At 37.8% G+C, this 13088-nt stretch overlaps 28 non-coding genes across 28 annotated transcripts; 17 read left to right on the forward strand and 11 right to left on the reverse strand.

The window, feature by feature from the left end:
- The first annotated feature begins 136 nt into the window (after window positions 1-136).
- trnai-aau (transfer RNA isoleucine (anticodon AAU)) lies at window positions 137-210 on the forward strand. The gene has a single exon. It is a non-coding gene; the product is annotated as a tRNA-Ile (tRNA).
- Window positions 211-566: 356 nt separating this feature from the next.
- trnar-ucg (transfer RNA arginine (anticodon UCG)) lies at window positions 567-639 on the reverse strand. The gene has a single exon. It is a non-coding gene; the product is annotated as a tRNA-Arg (tRNA).
- A 258-nt stretch (window positions 640-897) lies between these two features.
- Window positions 898-971, forward strand: trnai-aau (transfer RNA isoleucine (anticodon AAU)). Its single transcript has one exon. It is a non-coding gene; the product is annotated as a tRNA-Ile (tRNA).
- A 908-nt stretch (window positions 972-1879) lies between these two features.
- Window positions 1880-1952, reverse strand: trnar-ucg (transfer RNA arginine (anticodon UCG)). Its single transcript has one exon. It is a non-coding gene; the product is annotated as a tRNA-Arg (tRNA).
- A 261-nt stretch (window positions 1953-2213) lies between these two features.
- Window positions 2214-2287, forward strand: trnai-aau (transfer RNA isoleucine (anticodon AAU)). Its single transcript has one exon. It is a non-coding gene; the product is annotated as a tRNA-Ile (tRNA).
- A 356-nt stretch (window positions 2288-2643) lies between these two features.
- Window positions 2644-2716, reverse strand: trnar-ucg (transfer RNA arginine (anticodon UCG)). The gene has a single exon. It is a non-coding gene; the product is annotated as a tRNA-Arg (tRNA).
- Window positions 2717-2974: 258 nt separating this feature from the next.
- Window positions 2975-3048, forward strand: trnai-aau (transfer RNA isoleucine (anticodon AAU)). The gene has a single exon. It is a non-coding gene; the product is annotated as a tRNA-Ile (tRNA).
- A 356-nt stretch (window positions 3049-3404) lies between these two features.
- Window positions 3405-3477, reverse strand: trnar-ucg (transfer RNA arginine (anticodon UCG)). Its single transcript has one exon. It is a non-coding gene; the product is annotated as a tRNA-Arg (tRNA).
- Window positions 3478-3738: 261 nt separating this feature from the next.
- trnai-aau (transfer RNA isoleucine (anticodon AAU)) lies at window positions 3739-3812 on the forward strand. Its single transcript has one exon. It is a non-coding gene; the product is annotated as a tRNA-Ile (tRNA).
- Window positions 3813-4168: 356 nt separating this feature from the next.
- Window positions 4169-4241, reverse strand: trnar-ucg (transfer RNA arginine (anticodon UCG)). Its single transcript has one exon. It is a non-coding gene; the product is annotated as a tRNA-Arg (tRNA).
- Window positions 4242-4502: 261 nt separating this feature from the next.
- Window positions 4503-4576, forward strand: trnai-aau (transfer RNA isoleucine (anticodon AAU)). Its single transcript has one exon. It is a non-coding gene; the product is annotated as a tRNA-Ile (tRNA).
- Window positions 4577-4932: 356 nt separating this feature from the next.
- Window positions 4933-5005, reverse strand: trnar-ucg (transfer RNA arginine (anticodon UCG)). Its single transcript has one exon. It is a non-coding gene; the product is annotated as a tRNA-Arg (tRNA).
- A 261-nt stretch (window positions 5006-5266) lies between these two features.
- trnai-aau (transfer RNA isoleucine (anticodon AAU)) lies at window positions 5267-5340 on the forward strand. Its single transcript has one exon. It is a non-coding gene; the product is annotated as a tRNA-Ile (tRNA).
- A 690-nt stretch (window positions 5341-6030) lies between these two features.
- On the forward strand, window positions 6031-6104 carry trnai-aau (transfer RNA isoleucine (anticodon AAU)). Its single transcript has one exon. It is a non-coding gene; the product is annotated as a tRNA-Ile (tRNA).
- A 690-nt stretch (window positions 6105-6794) lies between these two features.
- Window positions 6795-6868, forward strand: trnai-aau (transfer RNA isoleucine (anticodon AAU)). The gene has a single exon. It is a non-coding gene; the product is annotated as a tRNA-Ile (tRNA).
- A 356-nt stretch (window positions 6869-7224) lies between these two features.
- trnar-ucg (transfer RNA arginine (anticodon UCG)) lies at window positions 7225-7297 on the reverse strand. The gene has a single exon. It is a non-coding gene; the product is annotated as a tRNA-Arg (tRNA).
- Window positions 7298-7557: 260 nt separating this feature from the next.
- On the forward strand, window positions 7558-7631 carry trnai-aau (transfer RNA isoleucine (anticodon AAU)). The gene has a single exon. It is a non-coding gene; the product is annotated as a tRNA-Ile (tRNA).
- A 356-nt stretch (window positions 7632-7987) lies between these two features.
- trnar-ucg (transfer RNA arginine (anticodon UCG)) lies at window positions 7988-8060 on the reverse strand. The gene has a single exon. It is a non-coding gene; the product is annotated as a tRNA-Arg (tRNA).
- Window positions 8061-8321: 261 nt separating this feature from the next.
- trnai-aau (transfer RNA isoleucine (anticodon AAU)) lies at window positions 8322-8395 on the forward strand. Its single transcript has one exon. It is a non-coding gene; the product is annotated as a tRNA-Ile (tRNA).
- A 356-nt stretch (window positions 8396-8751) lies between these two features.
- trnar-ucg (transfer RNA arginine (anticodon UCG)) lies at window positions 8752-8824 on the reverse strand. The gene has a single exon. It is a non-coding gene; the product is annotated as a tRNA-Arg (tRNA).
- A 261-nt stretch (window positions 8825-9085) lies between these two features.
- On the forward strand, window positions 9086-9159 carry trnai-aau (transfer RNA isoleucine (anticodon AAU)). The gene has a single exon. It is a non-coding gene; the product is annotated as a tRNA-Ile (tRNA).
- Window positions 9160-9849: 690 nt separating this feature from the next.
- On the forward strand, window positions 9850-9923 carry trnai-aau (transfer RNA isoleucine (anticodon AAU)). Its single transcript has one exon. It is a non-coding gene; the product is annotated as a tRNA-Ile (tRNA).
- A 356-nt stretch (window positions 9924-10279) lies between these two features.
- Window positions 10280-10352, reverse strand: trnar-ucg (transfer RNA arginine (anticodon UCG)). Its single transcript has one exon. It is a non-coding gene; the product is annotated as a tRNA-Arg (tRNA).
- A 261-nt stretch (window positions 10353-10613) lies between these two features.
- Window positions 10614-10687, forward strand: trnai-aau (transfer RNA isoleucine (anticodon AAU)). Its single transcript has one exon. It is a non-coding gene; the product is annotated as a tRNA-Ile (tRNA).
- Window positions 10688-11043: 356 nt separating this feature from the next.
- Window positions 11044-11116, reverse strand: trnar-ucg (transfer RNA arginine (anticodon UCG)). The gene has a single exon. It is a non-coding gene; the product is annotated as a tRNA-Arg (tRNA).
- Window positions 11117-11377: 261 nt separating this feature from the next.
- trnai-aau (transfer RNA isoleucine (anticodon AAU)) lies at window positions 11378-11451 on the forward strand. Its single transcript has one exon. It is a non-coding gene; the product is annotated as a tRNA-Ile (tRNA).
- A 690-nt stretch (window positions 11452-12141) lies between these two features.
- On the forward strand, window positions 12142-12215 carry trnai-aau (transfer RNA isoleucine (anticodon AAU)). Its single transcript has one exon. It is a non-coding gene; the product is annotated as a tRNA-Ile (tRNA).
- Window positions 12216-12905: 690 nt separating this feature from the next.
- On the forward strand, window positions 12906-12979 carry trnai-aau (transfer RNA isoleucine (anticodon AAU)). Its single transcript has one exon. It is a non-coding gene; the product is annotated as a tRNA-Ile (tRNA).
- Window positions 12980-13088: the final 109 nt, after the last annotated feature.

The following is a 13088-nucleotide window of genomic DNA, read 5'->3' on the forward strand; positions in this document are numbered from 1 at the left end:
AACTATGTGTATGTGTACCAAATATCTCTAAAACGCATAGTGACTCATTCACCAAATCATACTGCACTTCAACTGTTGTTCACCCTGTGCAAATGAACACTGGAAAATAAATGGAGTTGATCCTCACTATAAACATGGCCGGTTAGCTCAGATGGTCAGAGCGTGGTGCTAATAACGCCAAGGTCATGGGTTCAAGCCCCATACTGGCCATGTTTTTGTAACAGATGCAAATCCATTTCACAAAAGCTTCTCTGAATAAGGGAACTCAGGAAGATTGCTCACTTGGTGAAATAACCAGCATGGACTGAATTCCAACTGCACCGGTTTGTTCACTGACTATTATTGCCTGTATCGTCTCCAAGTAGTGAACAATAATATGCTGGTTTAAAGCACAATGTGTCTTGAATCCAAGAGATATGGAATAGAAAAACAATTTCATACAGTAAGACTTGCTCTGGTGTTAGTCAATTGTTGGTTGTTTTGTCATTGTGCATACACCACATATAGCATTTCCTTTTTTACTTAAGGCACTACACTGTAGATATTTTTATAAATTGAGGGACTTTAAACCACGAAGGGACTCGAACCCTCAATCTTCTGATTCGAAGTCAGACGCCTTGTCCATTAGGCCACGTGGTCGTAGTTTTCCTCATCTGTTTATTTTATCGATATCCAATCATTTAGAAAAGCTTCTCTGAATTAAAATACATGGCCGAAAGATTGTTCCATGAAATATCTAACTTTATTGAAGTTCTTTTTTTAACTATGTGTATGTGTACCAAATATCTCTAAAACGCATAGTGACTCATTCACCAAATCATACTGCACTTCAACTGTTGTTCACCCTGTGCAAATGAACACTGGAAAATAAATGGAGTTGATCCTCACTATAAACATGGCCGGTTAGCTCAGATGGTCAGAGCATGGTGCTAATAACGCCAAGGTCATGGGTTCAAGCCCCATACTGGCCAGTTGTTAGTAACAGATGCAAATCCATTTCACAAAAGCTAATCTGAATTATGGATGTCAGGAAGATTGCTCACTTGGTGAAATAACCAGCATGGACCGAATTCTAACTGCACCTGTTTGTTCACTGACTATTATTGCCTGTATCCTCTCCAAGTAGTGAACAATAATATGCTGTTTTAAAGAACAGAGTGTCTTGAATCCAAGAGATATGGAATAGAAAAACCACTTCATACTCTAAGACTTGTTTTGGTGTTAGTCAATTGTTGGTTGTTTTGTCATTGTGCGTACACCACATATAGCATTTCCGTTTTTACTTAAGGCACTACACTGTAGATATTTTTGTAAATTGAGGGACTTTCAACAACGAAGGGACTCGAACCCTAAATCTTCTGATTCGAAGTCAGACGCCTTGTCCATTAGGCCACGTGGTCTCAGCTTTCCTCATCTAAGGTTTATTTTATCGATATCCAATCATTTATAAAAGCTTCTCTGAATTAAAATACATGGCCGAAAGATTGTTCCATGAAATATCTAACTTTATTGAAGTTCTTTTTTTAACTATGTGTATGTGTACCAAATATCTCTAAAACGCATAGTGACTCATTCACCAAATCATACTGCACTTCAACTGTTGTTCACCAGCATGGACCGAATTGTAACTGCACCTGTTTGTTCACTGACTATTATTGCCTGTATCCTCTCCAAGTAGTGAACAATAATATGCTGTTTTAAAGAAGAAAGTGTCTTGAATCCAAGAGATATGGAATAGAAAAACCACTTCATACTCTAAGCCTTGTTTTGGTGTTAGTCAATTGTTGGTTGTTTTGTCATTGTGCGTACACCACATATAGCATTTCCGTTTTTACCTAAGTCACTACACTGTAGATATTTTTGTAAATTGAGGGACTTTAAACCACGAAGGGACTCGAACCCTCAATCTTCTGATTCGAAGTCAGACGCCTTGTCCATTAGGCCACGTGGTCGTAGTTTTCCTCATCTAAGGTTTATTTTATCGATATCCAATCATTTAGAAAAGCTTCTCTGAATTAAAATACATGGCCGAAAGATTGTTTCATGAAATATCTAACTTTATTGAAGTTCTTTTTTTAACTATGTGTATGTGTACCAAATATCTCTAAAACGCATAGTGACTCATTCACCAAATCATACTGCACTTCAACTGTTGTTCACCCTGTGCAAATGAACACTGGAAAATAAATGGAGTTGATCCTCACTATAAACATGGCCGGTTAGCTCAGATGGTCAGAGCGTGGTGCTAATAACGCCAAGGTCATGGGTTCAAGCCCCATACTGGCCATGTTTTTGTAACAGATGCAAATCCATTTCACAAAAGCTTCTCTGAATAAGGGAACTCAGGAAGATTGCTCACTTGGTGAAATAACCAGCATGGACTGAATTCTAACTGCACCGGTTTGTTCACTGACTATTATTGCCTGTATCGTCTCCAAGTAGTGAACAATAATATGCTGGTTTAAAGCACAATGTGTCTTGAATCCAAGAGATATGGAATAGAAAAACAATTTCATACACTAAGACTTGCTTTGGTGTTAGTCAATTGTTGGTTGTTTTGTCATTGTGCATACACCAGATATAGCATTTCCTTTTTTACTTAAGGCACTACACTGTAGATATTTTTATGAATTGAGGGACTTTAAACCACGAAGGGACTCGAACCCTCAATCTTCTGATTCGAAGTCAGACGCCTTGTCCATTAGGCCACGTGGTCGTAGTTTTCCTCATCTGTTTATTTTATTGATATCCAATCATTTAGAAAAGCTTCTCTGAATTAAAATACATGGCCGAAAGATTGTTCCATGAAATATCTAACTTTATTGAAGTTCTTTTTTTAACTATGTGTATGTGTACCAAATATCTCTAAAACGCATAGTGACTCATTCACCAAATCATACTGCACTTCAACTGTTGTTCACCCTGTGCAAATGAACACTGGAAAATAAATGGAGTTGATCCTCACTATAAACATGGCCGGTTAGCTCAGATGGTCAGAGCATGGTGCTAATAACGCCAAGGTCATGGGTTCAAGCCCCATACTGGCCAGTTGTTAGTAACAGATGCAAATCAATTTCACAAAAGCTAATCTGAATTATGGATGTCAGGAAGATTGCTCACTTGGTGAAATAACCAGCATGGACCGAATTCTAACTGCACCTGTTTGTTCACTGACTATTATTGCCTGTATCCTCTCCAAGTAATGAACAATAATATGCTGGTTTAAAGCACAATGTGTCTTGAATCCAAGAGATATGGAATAGAAAAACAATTTCATACACTAAGACTTGCTTTGGTGTTAGTCAATTGTTGGTTGTTTTGTCATTGTGCATACACCACATATAGCATTTCCGTTTTTACTTAAGGCACTACACTGTAGATATTTTTATGAATTGAGGGATTTTAAACCACGAAGGGACTCGAACCCTCAATCTTCTGATTCGAAGTCAGACGCCTTGTCCATTAGGCCATGTGGTCGTAGTTTTCCTCATCTAAGGTTTATTTTATCGATATCCAATCATTTAGAAAAGCTTCTCTGAATTAAAATACATGGCCGAAAGATTGTTCCATGAAATATCTAACTTTATTGAAGTTCTTTTTTTAACTATGTGTATGTGTACCAAATATCTCTAAAACGCATAGTGACTCATTCACCAAATCATACTGCACTTCAACTGTTGTTCACCCTGTGCAAATGAACACTGGAAAATAAATGGAGTTGATCCTCACTATAAACATGGCCGGTTAGCTCAGATGGTCAGAGCGTGGTGCTAATAACGCCAAGGTCATGGGTTCAAGCCCCATACTGGCCAGTTGTTAGTAACAGATGCAAATCAATTTCACAAAAGCTAATCTGAATTATGGATGTCAAGAAGATTGCTCACTTGGCGAAATAACCAGCATGGACCGAATTGTAACTGCACCTGTTTGTTCACTGACTATTATTGCCTGTATCCTCTCCAAGTAGTGAACAATAATATGCTGTTTTAAAGAAGAGAGTGTCTTGAATCCAAGAGATATGGAATAGAAAAACCACTTCATACTCTAAGCCTTGTTTTGGTGTTAGTCAATTGTTGGTTGTTTTGTCATTGTGCATACAACACATATAGCATTTCCGTTTTTACTTAAGGCACTACACTGTAGATATTTTTGTAAATTGAGGGATTTTAAACCACGAAGGGACTCGAACCCTCAATCTTCTGATTCGAAGTCAGACGCCTTGTCCATTAGGCCATGTGGTCGTAGTTTTCCTCATCTAAGGTTTATTTTATCGATATCCAATCATTTAGAAAAGCTTCTCTGAATTAAAATACATGGCCGAAAGATTGTTCCATGAAATATCTAACTTTATTGAAGTTCTTTTTTTAACTATGTGTATGTGTACCAAATATCTCTAAAACGCATAGTGACTCATTCACCAAATCATACTGCACTTCAACTGTTGTTCACCCTGTGCAAATGAACACTGGAAAATAAATGGAGTTGATCCTCACTATAAACATGGCCGGTTAGCTCAGATGGTCAGAGCGTGGTGCTAATAACGCCAAGGTCATGGGTTCAAGCCCCATACTGGCCAGTTGTTAGTAACAGATGCAAATCAATTTCACAAAAGCTAATCTGAATTATGGATGTCAAGAAGATTGCTCACTTGGCGAAATAACCAGCATGGACCGAATTGTAACTGCACCTGTTTGTTCACTGACTATTATTGCCTGTATCCTCTCCAAGTAGTGAACAATAATATGCAGTTTTAAAGAAGAAAGTGTCTTGAATCCAAGAGATATGGAATAGAAAAACCACTTCATACTCTAAGACTTGTTTTGGTGTTAGTCAATTGTTGGTTGTTTTGTCATTGTGCGTACACCACATATAGCATTTCCGTTTTTACTTAAGGCACTACACTGTAGATATTTTTGTAAATTGAGGGACTTTCAACAACGAAGGGACTCGAACCCTCAATCTTCTGATTCGAAGTCAGACGCCTTGTCCATTAGGCCACGTGGTCTCAGCTTTCCTCATCTAAGGTTTATTTTATCGATATCCAATCATTTATAAAAGCTTCTCTGAATTAAAATACATGGCCGAAAGATTGTTCCATGAAATATCTAACTTTATTGAAGTTCTTTTTTTAACTATGTGTATGTGTACCAAATATCTCTAAAACGCATAGTGACTCATTCACCAAATCATACTGCACTTCAACTGTTGTTCACCCTGTGCAAATGAACACTGGAATATAAATGGAGTTGATCCTCACTATAAACATGGCCGGTTAGCTCAGATGGTCAGAGCATGGTGCTAATAACGCCAAGGTCATGGGTTCAAGCCCCATACTGGCCAGTTGTTAGTAACAGATGCAAATCAATTTCACAAAAGCTAATCTGAATTATGGATGTCAGGAAGATTGCTCACTTGGTGAAATAACCAGCATGGACCGAATTCTAACTGCACCTGTTTGTTCACTGACTATTATTGCCTGTATCCTCTCCAAGTAATGAACAATAATATGCTGGTTTAAAGCACAATGTGTCTTGAATCCAAGAGATATGGAATAGAAAAACAATTTCATACACTAAGACTTGCTTTGGTGTTAGTCAATTGTTGGTTGTTTTGTCATTGTGCATACACCACATATAGCATTTCCGTTTTTACTTAAGGCACTACACTGTAGATATTTTTATAAATTGAGGGATTTTAAACCACGAAGGGACTCGAACCCTGAATCTTCTGATTCGAAGTCAGACGCCTTGTCCATTAGGCCATGTGGTCGTAGTTTTCCTCATCTAAGGTTTATTTTATCGATATCCAATCATTTAGAAAAGCTTCTCTGAATTAAAATACATGGCCGAAAGATTGTTCCATGAAATATCTAACTTTATTGAAGTTCTTTTTTTAACTATGTGTATGTGTACCAAATATCTCTAAAACGCATAGTGACTCATTCACCAAATCATACTGCACTTCAACTGTTGTTCACCCTGTGCAAATGAACACTGGAAAATAAATGGAGTTGATCCTCACTATAAACATGGCCGGTTAGCTCAGATGGTCAGAGCGTGGTGCTAATAACGCCAAGGTCATGGGTTCAAGCCCCATACTGGCCAGTTGTTAGTAACAGATGCAAATCAATTTCACAAAAGCTAATCTGAATTATGGATGTCAAGAAGATTGCTCACTTGGCGAAATAACCAGCATGGACCGAATTGTAACTGCACCTGTTTGTTCACTGACTATTATTGCCTGTATCCTCTCCAAGTAGTGAACAATAATATGCAGTTTTAAAGAAGAGAGTGTCTTGAATCCAAGAGATATGGAATAGAAAAACCACTTCATACTCTAAGCCTTGTTTTGGTGTTAGTCAATTGTTGGTTGTTTTGTCATTGTGCATACAACACATATAGCATTTCCGTTTTTACTTAAGGCACTACACTGTAGATATTTTTGTAAATTGAGGGATTTTAAACCACGAAGGGACTCGAACCCTCAATCTTCTGATTCGAAGTTAGACGCCTTGTCCATTAGGCCATGTGGTCGTAGTTTTCCTCATCTAAGGTTTATTTTATCGATATCCAATCATTTAGAAAAGCTTCTCTGAATTAAAATACATGGCCGAAAGATTGTTCCATGAAATATCTAACTTTATTGAAGTTCTTTTTTTAACTATGTGTATGTGTACCAAATATCTCTAAAACGCATAGTGACTCATTCACCAAATCATACTGCACTTCAACTGTTGTTCACCCTGTGCAAATGAACACTGGAAAATAAATGGAGTTGATCCTCACTATAAACATGGCCGGTTTGCTCAGATGGTCAGAGCGTGGTGCTAATAACGCCAAGGTCATGGGTTCAAGCCCCATACTGGCCAGTTGTTAGTAACAGATGCAAATCAATTTCACAAAAGCTAATCTGAATTATGGATGTCAAGAAGATTGCTCACTTGGCGAAATAACCAGCATGGACCGAATTGTAACTGCACCTGTTTGTTCACTGACTATTACTGCCTGTATCCTCTCCAAGTAGTGAACAATAATATGCAGTTTTAAAGAAGAAAGTGTCTTGAATCCAAGAGATATGGAATAGAAAAACCACTTCATACTCTAAGACTTGTTTTGGTGTTAGTCAATTGTTGGTTGTTTTGTCATTGTGCGTACACCACATATAGCATTTCCGTTTTTACTTAAGGCACTACACTGTAGATATTTTTGTAAATTGAGGGACTTTCAACAACGAAGGGACTCGAACCCTCAATCTTCTGATTCGAAGTCAGACGCCTTGTCCATTAGGCCACGTGGTCTCAGCTTTCCTCATCTAAGGTTTATTTTATCGATATCCAATCATTTATAAAAGCTTCTCTGAATTAAAATACATGGCCGAAAGATTGTTCCATGAAATATCTAACTTTATTAAATTCTTTTTTTAACTATGTGTATGTGTACCAAATATCTCTAAAACGCATAGTGACTCATTCACCAAATCATACTGCACTTCAACTGTTGTTCACCCTGTGCAAATGAACACTGGAAAATAAATGGAGTTGATCCTCACTATAAACATGGCCGGTTAGCTCAGATGGTCAGAGCGTGGTGCTAATAACGCCAAGGTCATGGGTTCAAGCCCCATACTGGCCAGTTGTTAGTAACAGATGCAAATCAATTTCACAAAAGCTAATCTGAATTATGGATGTCAGGAAGATTGCTCACTTGGTGAAATAACCAGCATGGACCGAATTCTAACTGCACCTGTTTGTTCACTGACTATTATTGCCTGTATCCTCTCCAAGTAGTGAACAATAATATGCAGTTTTAAAGAAGAAAGTGTCTTGAATCCAAGAGATATGGAATAGAAAAACCACTTCATACTCTAAGACTTGTTTTGGTGTTAGTCAATTGTTGGTTGTTTTGTCATTGTGCGTACACCACATATAGCATTTCCGTTTTTACTTAAGGCACTACACTGTAGATATTTTTGTAAATTGAGGGACTTTCAACAACGAAGGGACTCGAACCCTCAATCTTCTGATTCGAAGTCAGACGCCTTGTCCATTAGGCCACGTGGTCTCAGCTTTCCTCATCTAAGGTTTATTTTATCGATATCCAATCATTTATAAAAGCTTCTCTGAATTAAAATACATGGCCGAAAGATTGTTCCATGAAATATCTAACTTTATTGAAGTTCTTTTTTTAACTATGTGTATGTGTACCAAATATCTCTAAAACGCATAGTGACTCATTCACCAAATCATACTGCACTTCAACTGTTGTTCACCCTGTGCAAATGAACACTGGAAAATAAATGGAGTTGATCCTCACTCTAAACATGGCCGGTTAGCTCAGATGGTCAGAGCGTGGTGCTAATAACGCCAAGGTCATGGGTTCAAGCCCCATACTGGCCATGTTTTTGTAACAGATGCAAATCCATTTCACAAAAGCTTGTCTGAATAAGGGAACTCAGGAAGATTGCTCACTTGGTGAAATAACCAGCATGGACTGAATTCTAACTGCACCTGTTTGTTCACTGACTATTATTGCCTGTATCCTCTCCAAGTAATGAACAATAATATGCTGGTTTAAAGCACAATGTGTCTTGAATCCAAGAGATATGGAATAGAAAAACAATTTCATACACTAAGACTTGCTTTGGTGTTAGTCAATTGTTGGTTGTTTTGTCATTGTGCGTACACCACATATAGCATTTCCGTTTTTACTTAAGTCACTACACTGTAGATATTTTTGTAAATTGAGGGACTTTAAACCACGAAGGGACTCGAACCCTCAATCTTCTGATTCGAAGTCAGACGCCTTGTCCATTAGGCCACGTGGTCGTAGTTTTCCTCATCTAAGGTTTATTTTATCGATATCCAATCATTTAGAAAAGCTTCTCTGAATTAAAATACATGGCCGAAAGATTGTTCCATGAAATATCTAACTTTATTGAAGTTCTTTTTTTAACTATGTGTATGTGTACCAAATATCTCTAAAACGCATAGTGACTCATTCACCAAATCATACTGCACTTCAACTGTTGTTCACCCTGTGCAAATGAACACTGGAAAATAAATGGAGTTGATCCTCACTATAAACATGGCCGGTTAGCTCAGATGGTCAGAGCGTGGTGCTAATAACGCCAAGGTCATGGGTTCAAGCCCCATACTGGCCAGTTGTTAGTAACAGATGCAAATCAATTTCACAAAAGCTAATCTGAATTATGGATGTCAAGAAGATTGCTCACTTGGCGAAATAACCAGCATGGACCGAATTGTAACTGCACCTGTTTGTTCACTGACTATTATTGCCTGTATCGTCTCCAAGTAGTGAACAATAATATGCTGTTTTAAAGAAGAGAGTGTCTTGAATCCAAGAGATATGGAATAGAAAAACCACTTCATACTCTAAGCCTTGTTTTGGTGTTAGTCAATTGTTGGTTGTTTTGTCATTGTGCATACAAAACATATAGCATTTCCGTTTTTACTTAAGGCACTACACTGTAGATATTTTTGTAAATTGAGGGACTTTCAACAACGAAGTGACTCGAACCCTCAATCTTCTGATTCGAAGTCAGACGCCTTGTCCATTAGGCCACGTGGTCTCAGCTTTCCTCATCTAAGGTTTATTTTATCGATATCCAATCATTTATAAAAGCTTCTCTGAATTAAAATACATGGCCGAAAGATTGTTCCATGAAATATCTAACTTTATTGAAGTTCTTTTTTTAACTATGTGTATGTGTACCAAATATCTCTAAAACGCATAGTGACTCATTCACCAAATCATACTGCACTTCAACTGTTGTTCACCCTGTGCAAATGAACACTGGAAAATAAATGGAGTTGATCCTCACTATAAACATGGCCGGTTAGCTCAGATGGTCAGAGCGTGGTGCTAATAACGCCAAGGTCATGGGTTCAAGCCCCATACTGGCCAGTTGTTAGTAACAGATGCAAATCAATTTCACAAAAGCTAATCTGAATTATGGATGTCAAGAAGATTGCTCACTTGGCGAAATAACCAGCATGGACCGAATTGTAACTGCACCTGTTTGTTCACTGACTATTATTGCCTGTATCCTCTCCGAGTAGTGAACAATAATATGCAGTTTTAAAGAAGAAACTGTCTTGAATCCAAGAGATATGGAATAGAAAAACCACTTCATACTCTAAGCCTTGTTTTGGTGTTAGTCAATTGTTGGTTGTTTTGTCATTGTGCGTACACCACATATAGCATTTCCGTTTTTACTTAAGTCACTACACTGTAGATATTTTTGTAAATTGAGGGACTTTAAACCACGAAGGGACTCGAACCCTCAATCTTCTGATTCGAAGTCAGACGCCTTGTCCATTAGGCCACGTGGTCGTAGTTTTCCTCATCTAAGGTTTATTTTATCGATATCCAATCATTTAGAAAAGCTTCTCTGAATTAAAATACATGGCCGAAAGATTGTTCCATGAAATATCTAACTTTATTGAAGTTCTTTTTTTAACTAAGTGTAGGTGTACCAAATATCTCTAAAACGCATAGTGACTCATTCACCAAATCATACTGCACTTCAACTGTTGTTCACCCTGTGCAAATTACCCCTGGAAAATAAATGGAGTTGATCCTCACTATAAACATGGCCGGTTAGCTCAGATGGTCAGAGCATGAAGCTAATAACGCCAAGGTCATGGGTTCAAGCCCCATACTGGCCAGTTGTTAGTAACAGATGCAAATCAATTTCACAAAAGCTAATCTGAATTATGGATGTCAGGAAGATTGCTCACTTGGTGAAATAACCAGCATGGACCCAATTCTAACTGCACCTGTTTGTTCACTGACTATTATTGCCTGTATCCTCTCCAAGTAATGAACAATAATATGCTGGTTTAAAGCACAATGTGTCTTGAATCCAAGAGATATGGAATAGAAAAAACACTTCATACTCTAAGACTTGTTTTGGTGTTAGTCAATTGTTGGTTGTTTTGTCATTGTGCGTACTCCACATATAGCATTTCCGTTTTTACTTAAGGCACTACACTGTAGATATTTTTGTAAATTGAGGGACTTTCAACAACGAAGGGACTCGAACCCTCAATCTTCTGATTCGAAGTCAGACGCCTTGTCCATTAGGCCACGTGGTCTCAGCTTTCCTCATCTAAGGTTTATTTTATCGATATCCAATCATTTATAAAAGCTTCTCTGAATTAAAATACATGGCCGAAAGATTGTTCCATGAAATATCTAACTTTATTGAAGTTCTTTTTTTAACTATGTGTATGTGTACCAAATATCTCTAAAACGCATAGTGACTCATTCACCAAATCATACTGCACTTCAACTGTTGTTCACCCTGTGCAAATGAACACTGGAATATAAATGGAGTTGATCCTCACTATAAACATGGCCGGTTAGCTCAGATGGTCAGAGCATGGTGCTAATAACGCCAAGGTCATGGGTTCAAGCCCCATACTGGCCAGTTGTTAGTAACAGATGCAAATCAATTTCACAAAAGCTAATCTGAATTATGGATGTCAGGAAGATTGCTCACTTGGTGAAATAACCAGCATGGACCGAATTCTAACTGCACCTGTTTGTTCACTGACTATTATTGCCTGTATCCTCTCCAAGTAATGAACAATAATATGCTGGTTTAAAGCACAATGTGTCTTGAATCCAAGAGATATGGAATAGAAAAACAATTTCATACACTAAGACTTGCTTTGGTGTTAGTCAATTGTTGGTTGTTTTGTCATTGTGCATACACCACATATAGCATTTCCGTTTTTACTTAAGGCACTACACTGTAGATATTTTTATAAATTGAGGGATTTTAAACCACGAAGGGACTCGAACCCTGAATCTTCTGATTCGAAGTCAGACGCCTTGTCCATTAGGCCATGTGGTCGTAGTTTTCCTCATCTAAGGTTTATTTTATCGATATCCAATCATTTAGAAAAGCTTCTCTGAATTAAAATACATGGCCGAAAGATTGTTCCATGAAATATCTAACTTTATTGAAGTTCTTTTTTTAACTATGTGTATGTGTACCAAATATCTCTAAAACGCATAGTGACTCATTCACCAAATCATACTGCACTTCAACTGTTGTTCACCCTGTGCAAATGAACACTGGAAAATAAATGGAGTTGATCCTCACTATAAACATGGCCGGTTAGCTCAGATGGTCAGAGCGTGGTGCTAATAACGCCAAGGTCATGGGTTCAAGCCCCATACTGGCCAGTTGTTAGTAACAGATGCAAATCAATTTCACAAAAGCTAATCTGAATTATGGATGTCAAGAAGATTGCTCACTTGGCGAAATAACCAGCATGGACCGAATTGTAACTGCACCTGTTTGTTCACTGACTATTATTGCCTGTATCCTCTCCAAGTAGTGAACAATAATATGCTGTTTTAAAGAAGAGAGTGTCTTGAATCCAAGAGATATGGAATAGAAAAACCACTTCATACTCTAAGCCTTGTTTTGGTGTTAGTCAATTGTTGGTTGTTTTGTCATTGTGCATACAACACATATAGCATTTCCGTTTTTACTTAAGGCACTACACTGTAGATATTTTTGTAAATTGAGGGATTTTAAACCACGAAGGGACTCGAACCCTCAATCTTCTGATTCGAAGTTAGACGCCTTGTCCATTAGGCCATGTGGTCGTAGTTTTCCTCATCTAAGGTTTATTTTATCGATATCCAATCATTTAGAAAAGCTTCTCTGAATTAAAATACATGGCCGAAAGATTGTTCCATGAAATATCTAACTTTATTGAAGTTCTTTTTTTAACTATGTGTATGTGTACCAAATATCTCTAAAACGCATAGTGACTCATTCACCAAATCATACTGCACTTCAACTGTTGTTCACCCTGTGCAAATGAACACTGGAAAATAAATGGAGTTGATCCTCACTATAAACATGGCCGGTTTGCTCAGATGGTCAGAGCGTGGTGCTAATAACGCCAAGGTCATGGGTTCAAGCCCCATACTGGCCAGTTGTTAGTAACAGATGCAAATCAATTTCACAAAAGCTAATCTGAATTATGGATGTCAAGAAGATTGCTCACTTGGCGAAATAACCAGCATGGACCGAATTGTAACTGC

This window comes from Platichthys flesus, chromosome 3 (assembly GCF_949316205.1).
Source record: "Platichthys flesus chromosome 3, fPlaFle2.1, whole genome shotgun sequence".
NCBI lineage: Eukaryota > Metazoa > Chordata > Actinopteri > Pleuronectiformes > Pleuronectidae > Platichthys > Platichthys flesus.